Source organism: Salvelinus fontinalis, chromosome 16 (assembly GCF_029448725.1).
Source record: "Salvelinus fontinalis isolate EN_2023a chromosome 16, ASM2944872v1, whole genome shotgun sequence".
Lineage (NCBI taxonomy): Eukaryota > Metazoa > Chordata > Actinopteri > Salmoniformes > Salmonidae > Salvelinus > Salvelinus fontinalis.
This window is the reverse complement of record NC_074680.1, coordinates 41,927,814-41,936,288: the sequence shown is the minus strand read 5'-3', so window position 1 is coordinate 41,936,288 and position 8,475 is coordinate 41,927,814.

Sequence of the window (8,475 nt, the reverse complement as noted above, 5' to 3'; positions counted from 1 at the left end):
GGAAAGCCATGATCCTAGAGGAAATGTCCACCAGGCCTTGCCTCCCCTCGTGCAGTGGCAGGTACAGGGCAGCAGCTTTGATCCAGTGTTGTCCAGACCAAAATACATTGACAAGGGTCCTCTGAAGCTCTTGTATCAGACCCTTTGGTGGCTGCAAAATCATTAGTCTGTGCCACAGGGTAGAGGCAGCAAGATTATTAATTACCAGTACCCTTCCCCTATAAGACAACTGGGGTAGCACCCATTTCCATATTGACAGTCTGGCACACACTTTCTCCACTACACCCTCCCAGTTCTTTTTCTGAAAGACATCAGAGCCTAGAAAAACACCCAATGTCTTCATCCCATCTCTGCCCCACTGAAGCCCCCCTGGTAACCGTGGAGCGGACCCCGTCTGAAGCTGACCTGCCCACAGCGCTTCACTCTTTCCCCAATTGACTCTAGCTGAGGAGGCACCCTCATACACCTTTAAAGCATTTGAGAGAACCTTAATGTGTGAAAGTTAAATATTTAAAAAATATATATTTTGAATTTCGCGACCTGCACTTGAGCTGGCTGTTGTCATAAGTGTCGGGCTTGCAGCCAGAAGAAGTTTTAACATTGTCCTTAGCTCTGGCATCTTCCCCAATACTTGGAACCAAGGACTGATCACCCCAACCCACAAAAGTGGAGACAAATTTGACCCCAATAAGTACCATGAAATATGCGTCAACAGTAACCTTGGGAAAATACTCTGCATTATCATTAACAGCAGACTCGTACATTTCCTCAATGAAAACAATGTACTGAGCAAATGTCAAATTGGCTGTTTACCAAATTACCGTACAACAGACCATGTATTCACCCTACACACCCTAATTGACAACCAAACAAACCAAAACAAAGGCAAAGTCTTCTCATGCTTTGTTGATTTCAAAAAAGCCTTCGACTCAATTTGGCATGAGGGTCTGCTTTTCAAATTGATGGAAAGTGGTGTTGGGGGTAAAACATACGACATTATAAAATCCATGTACACAAACAACAAGTGTGTGGTTAAAATTAGCAAAAAACACACACATTTCTTCACACAGGGTCGTGGGGTGAGACAGGGATGCAGCTTAAGCCGCACCCTCTTCAACATATATAACCAGGAATTGGCGCGGGCACTAGAACAGTCTGCAGCACCCGGCCTCACCCTACTAGAATCCGAAGTCAAATGTCTACTGTTTGCTGATGATCTGGTGCTTCTGTCACCAACCAAGGAGGGCCTACAGCAGCACCTAGATCTTCTGCACAGATTCTGTCAGACCTGGGCCCTGACAGTAAATCTCAGTAAGACCAAAATAATGGTGTTCCAAAAAAGGTCCAGTCGCCAGGACCAAAAATTCCATCTAGACACTGTTGCGCTAGAGCACACAAAAAACGAAAACATACCTCGGCCTAAACATCAGCGCCACAGGTAACTTCCACAAAGCTGTGAACGATCTGAGAGACAAGGCAAGAAGGGCATTCTATGCCATCAAAAGGAACATACATTTCAACATACCAATTAGGATCTGGCTAAAAATACTTGAATCAGTCATTGAGCCTATCGCCCTTTATGGGTGTGAGGTCTGGGGTCCGCTCACTAACCAAGACTTCACAAAATGGGACAAACACCAAATTGAGACTCTGCATGCAGAATTCTGCAAAAATATCCTCCGTGTACAACGTAGAACACCAAATAATGCATGCAGAGCAGAATTAGGCCGATACCCACTAATTATCAAAATCCAGAAAAGAGACGTTAAATTCTACAACCACCTAAAAGGAAGCGATTCCCAAACCTTCCATAACAAAGCAATCACCTACAGAGAGATGAACCTGGAGAAGAGTCCCCTAAGCAAGCTGGTCCTAGGGCTCTGTTCACAAACACAAACACACCCCACAGAGCCCCAGGACAACAGCAAAATTAGACCCAACCAAATCATGAGAAAACAAAAAGATAATTACTTGACACATTGGAAAGAATTAACATAAAAACAGAGCAAACTAGAATGCTATTTGGCCCTAAACAGAGAGTACACAGTAGCAGAATACCTGACCACTGTGACTGACCCAAACTTAAGGAAAGCTTTGACTATGTACAGACTCAGTGAGCATAGCCTTGCTATTGAGAAAGGCCGCCGTAGGCAGACCTGGCTCTCAGGAGAAGACAGGCTATGTGCTCACTGCCCACAAAATGAGGTGGAAACTGAGCTGCACTTCCTAACCTCCTGCCCAATGTATGACCATATTAGAGAGACATATTTCCCTCAGATCACACAGATCCACAAAGAATTCGAAAACAAATCCAATTTTGATAAACTCCCATATCTACTGGGTGAAATACCACAGTGTGCCATCACGGCAGCAAGATGTGTGACCTGTTGCCACAAGAAAAGGGCAACCAGTGAAGAACAAACACCATTGTAAATACAACCCATATTTATTTTCCCTTGTGTACTTTAACCATTTGTACATTGTTACAACACTGTATATATATAATATGACATTTGTAATGTCTTTATTGTTTTGAAACTTCTGTATGTGTAATGTTTACTGTTAATTTTTTATTGTTTATTTCACTTTTGTATATTATCTACCTCACTTGCTTTGGCAATGTTAACACATGTTTCCCATGTCAATAAAGCCCCTTGAATTGAGAGAGAGAGAGAGAGAGAGACAGAGACAGAGACAGACGCAGACGCAGACGCAGACGCAGACGCAGACGCAGACGCAGACGCAGACGCAGACGCAGACGCAGACGCAGACGCAGACGCAGACGCAGAGAGAGAGAGTGTCACGATCGTGTGGCGGATTAACGGACCAAAACGCAGCAGTTGGAAAATAAGCCATCTTCCTTTTATTATGAAGAAGGCAAGAAACGAAACAAAACACTGACACACTATACAAAACAAGAAAACGACCGTGAAGCTACTAACGTCGTGCACACACAGGCTACAAACGTTTACATAGACAATTACCCACAACCAATGAGAGCCTATGGCTACCCTAAATAAGGCTCCCAATCAGAGACAACCGAAATCAGCTGTCTCTAATTGGGAACTCATTCAGGTAACCATAGACTCTCCTAGATAACTAACCAACATAGACAACGCTAGACATCTACACTCAACACAAAACCATATACTACACCCCATAACCCCTTTACCATATAAACACCCAACACCAACAAAACATAAACATTCCCCATGTCACACCCTGACCTAACTAAAATAATAAAGAAAACAAAGAATACTAAGGCCAGGGCGTGACAGAGAGAGAGAGAGAGAGAGAGAGACAGACAGACAGACAGACAGACAGACAGACAGACAGACAGAATTATAATAATTTAATTTAATGTAAAATGTTTCAATTTGTCACTTTTAGCCTGAAAGTCAGTACCCTGTCTAGCCTGACAGAAGTTTGACAGGGTGAAGACTGTGGTGCCGGATTTGAAGCCCATCAAAGTTGTTTCACCATGGCAAGTGATCGGTGTGTGTCCCAATAAAAATGTTGCCCTGATAAGTTGTTTTGTACTGGTTGCTTTATTTGACTACAGCAGAGTTCAATATTATAGTGTGTGTGTGTGTCAGTATCCTTACATATATGAAAATCTGCACACTGTGTGACACAGATACAGGTAAGAATAAAGTAATCTTCTCTCTAACACTTTAAATGTTATTGGTGGACCTCATCGGACCCTTCACTAAATCCAGGAATGGCAACAGTTGGTGACTGACGGTGACCGATCACTTTACCAAGTGGGTGGAGAAAATACCCATTAAGGTCAGTACAGGAAGAGTATGTGCTTAACTCTAAATTCCCTCCTGTAACCCATTACCAATAGATATGTGTTTTGTATGATAGCCATCAAGGACGAGACTGGTGAGGCCAACTCCAAGGCGATGATGGACATCTTCAACACCCACGGATCTCCTGAGGTCACTTTGAGTGACCGAGGTCATGAACAGTTTTTATCTTCTTCAATGGTACATAATCAGACATATTTCATTATCTTACATTGTCACTAGATATCGCTTTCCTAACCCCTCCTCCAGGTTTGGTGAATGGACCAACCAGACCCTCAAGAATGTGATGGGGCGTGTCCCAGGAATAGTGGGAGAACAACCTGAAGGTAATTATCTTTGTTGTGTCTGAGTTTACATCCTGGTAATCCATCTGGCCCCCCGGCCTTGTGAATGTTGACCTGTTTAAAGCTCTTGCTCACATCGGCTACAAAGTGCGTCGTCCGGAACAGCTGGTGCTCTCAAGCATGCTTCAGTGTTGCTTACCTCGATGTGTAACGGTCATCGTTGCATGAAGAAGTGGACTAAAGTGCAGCGTGGTAAGTGTTCATGATTTATTAATAAAACTGAACACTGAATAACAAAACAACAAAGAGAACAAACGAAACCGAAACAGTTCTGGCTGGTGCAGACACAAAAAACAGAAAACAACTACCCACAAAACACAGGTGGGAAAAGGCTACCTAAGTATGGTTCTCAATCAGAGACAACGATAGACAGCTGCCTCTGATTGAGAACCACACCCGGCCAAACACACAGGAATAGAAAACATAGAACACAAAACATAGACTGCCCACCCCAACTCACGCCCTGACCAAACCAAAATAGAGACATAAAAATGATCTCTAAGGTCAGGGCGTGACAGTGAGCATAAAAAGCATTTAGCTTGTCTGGTAGGCTCGCGTCACTGAACAACCCATGGCTCGGTTTCCCTTTGTAGTCCGTAATAGTTTTCCTACGAGCGTCAGAGCCGGTGTATTAGGATTCAATCTTAGTCCTGTATTGATACTTTGCCTGTTTGATGGTTCGTCTGAGGGCATAGCTGGATTTCTTAGAAGTGTCCGGATTAGTGTTGTAACGGTCGTCATAGTCGTTCTCCTCCTCAGATGAGGAGGAGCATGGATCGGACCAACACGCAGAGTGGGTAGTGCTCATGATAATTTATTAAATCGAAACTGAACACTAACACGAAACAAAATAACAAAATGAATACAACCGACAACAGTCCCATGTGGCACGAATACAAACACGGAAACAAACACCCACAACACACCCGTGAAACCCCGGCTGACTTAGTATGATTCTCAATCAGGGACAACGATTGACAGCTGCCTCTGATTGAGAATCATACCAGGCCAAACACAAAATCCCAACATAGAAAATCACACATAGACAAACCCACCCAACTCACGCCATGACCAAATAAATAAATACAAGACAAAAGAAAACAGGTCAGGAACGTGACAAGTGTTCCACTCCTTGAAAGCGGCAGCTCTAGCCTTTAGCTTGGTGCGGATGTTGCCTGTAATCCATGGCTTCTGGGTTGGATATGTACATACAGTCACTGTGGGGACAACGTTGTCAATGCACTTATTAATGAAGCCGGTGACTGAGGTGGTAAACACCTCAATGCCATTGGATCAATCATGGAACATATTCCAGTCTGTGCTAGCAAAAAAATCCTGTAGCGTAGCAGACCCGATGTGATAGTTATTTCAGTCCCCAAAGGCTTTGCCAATGAAATCAGTAGCCTCTGTTCTATTGGCTATCATCTTTCTGTCATTGTCGGGTAGCCAACATGAACATTCACTCGTAGTTACTGCCTTGTGTAGCTACTGCCTTGTGTATCCTACTGCCTTGTGTAGACTACTGGCTTGTGTAGCTACTGCCTTGTGTAGCTACTGCCTTGTGTAGTCTACTGTCTTGTGTAGCTACTGCTTTGTGTACCTACTGCCTTGTGTAGCCTACTGCCTTGTATAGCCTACTGCCTTGTGTAGCTACTGCCTTGTGTAGCTACTGCCTTGTGTAGCATACTGCTTTGTGTAGCTATTGCCTTGTGTAGCCTACTGCCTTGTGTAGCTACTGCCTTGTGTAGCCTACTGCCTTGTGTAGCTACTGCCCTGTGTAGCTACTGCCTTGTGTAGCCTACTGCCTTGTGTAGCTACTGCCTTGTGTAGCCTAATGCCTTGTGTAGCTACTGCCTTGTGTAGCCTACCGCCTTGTGTAGCCTACTGCCTTGTGTAACCTACTGCCTTGCATAGCCTACTGCCTTGTGTAGCTACTGCCTTGTGTAGCCTACTTCCTTCTGTAGCTACTGCCTTGTGTAGCTACTGCCTTGTGTAGCCTACTGCCTTGTGTAGCTACTGCCCTGTGTAGCTACTGCCTTGTGTAGCCTACTGCCTTGTGTAGCTACTGCCTTGTGTAGCCTACTGCCTTGTGTAGCTACTGCCTTGTGTAGCTACTGCCTTGTGTAGCCTACTGCATTGTGTAGCTATTGCCTTGTGTAGCTACTGCCTTGTGTAGCCTACTGCCTTGTGTGGCCTACTGCCTTGTGTAGCTACTGCCTTGTGTAGCCTACTGCCTTGTGTAGCCTACTGCCTTGTGTAGCTACTGCCTTGTGTAGTCTACTGCCTTGTTTAGCTACTGCCTTGTGTAGCCTACTGCCTTGTGTAGCCTACTGCCTTGTGTAACCTACTGCCTTGTATAGCCTACTGCCTTGTGTAGCTACTGCCTTGTGTAGCTACTGCCTTGTGTAACATACTGCTTGAGTAGCTACTGCCTTGTGTAGCCTACTGCCTTGTGTAGCTACTGTCTTGTGTAGCTTACTGCCTTGTGTGGCCTACTGCCTTGTGTAGCTACTGCCCTGTGTAGCCTACTGCCTTGTGTGGCCTACTGCCTTGTGTAGCTACTGCCTTGTGTAGCCTACTGCCTTGTGTAGCCTACTGCCTTATGTAGCTACTGTCTTGTGTAGCCTACTGCCTTGTGTAGCCTACTGCCTTGTTCAGCCTACTGCCTTGTGTAGCTACTGCCTTGTGTAGCCTACTGCCTTGTGTAGCCTACTGCCTTATGTAGCTACTGTCTTGTGTAGCCTACTGCCTTGTGTAGCCTACTGCCTTGTTCAGCCTACTGCCTTGTGTAGCCTACTGCCTTGTTCAGCCTACTGCCTTGTGTAGCCTACTGCCTTGTGTAGTCTACTGCCTTGTTCAGCCTACTGCCTTGTGTAGCCTACTGCCTTATGTTGCTACTGTCTTGTGTAGCCTACTGCCTTGTGTAGCCTACTGCCTTGTTCAGCCTACTGCCTTGTGTAGCTACTGCCTTGTGTAGCCTACTGCCTTGTTCAGCCTACTGCCTTGTGTAGCCTACTGCCTTGTTCAGCCTACTGCCTTGTGTAGCCTACTGCCTTGTTCAGCCGACTGCCTTGTGTAGCCTACTGCCTTGTGCAGCCTACTGCCTTGTGTAGCCTACTGCCTTGTGTAGCCTACTGCCTTGTGTAGCCTACTGCCTTGTTCAGCCTACTGCCTTGTGTAGCCTACTGCCTTGTGTAGCCTACTGCCTTGTTCAGCCTACTGCCTTGTTCAGCCTACTGCCTTGTGTATCCTACTGCCTTGTGTAGCCTACTGCCTTGTGTAGCCTACTGCCTTGTGTAGCCTACTGCCTTGTGTAGCCTACTGCCTTGTGTAGCCTACTGCCTTGTTCAGCCTACTGCCTTGTGTAGCCTACTGCCTTGTTCAGCCTACTGCCTTGTGTGGCCTACTGCCTTGTGTAGCATACTGCTTGAGTAGCTACTGCCTTGTGTAGCTACTGCCTTGTGTAGCTACTGCCTTGTGTAGCCTACTGCCTTGTGTAGCTACTGCCTTGTGTAGCCTACTGCCTTGTGTGGCCTACTGCCTTGTTCAGCCTACTGCCTTGTTCAGCCTACTGCCTTATTAACGCAGCGATGGGGACAATGTGAATAAATAATAGTGTATCAACATTATAAAGCTAAACGTTCTGACGTGTTGCATCAGATTCATAGCTTTTTAACATGTTTTTACGTATCTTATGTCTACTGGTTGTATGAAGATGGGCTCTATCGTCCCACAACTGTCCCAGAGTCTGATTGGGTTATTTCTTTCTCGACAAGCTGACCAATAGGATAGGTCAACGTTTCTGCTATGGGGGACAGTAGATTGACATGGGCTCATAGACGACACATTCATAAGGCTAGGGGAAGCTAAGCTTTGCCTAAGTAAATTGAATTGTCAAAATGATATAGCGTAATTAGCCTACTTCTGTCTATACAGAAATGAATAAAATAATTCCGAATATTCTACTAAACCATGACTTGGCCACAGCGGATAATTATCTTCCCCTAGCCTGTTTTAAATTGCAGTTGGAAGGAAAGTTTGAAGGAAATTCAGTGCCCTGAGGCAAATACAATATAGACTATTGTTGAGTTGAGACTGTCAGTGAAAAGTAGAGAGGCCCAGCCAGGCATTTCACAATATTTGAAAGTTAAATTGGGGTGAAAACATAGTTTGGAGAGCAAATGGCTATTGCTGTCAGGGGAAGACAATGAAAATACTCTAATCTGTCTTTTAGTTCTCAAAATGATCAGTTTAGTTGAGCGAACAACCATCTCATTGGCAGTAGCAGAGTCTTTCTGCCATATCCACAGTGAGTGCTC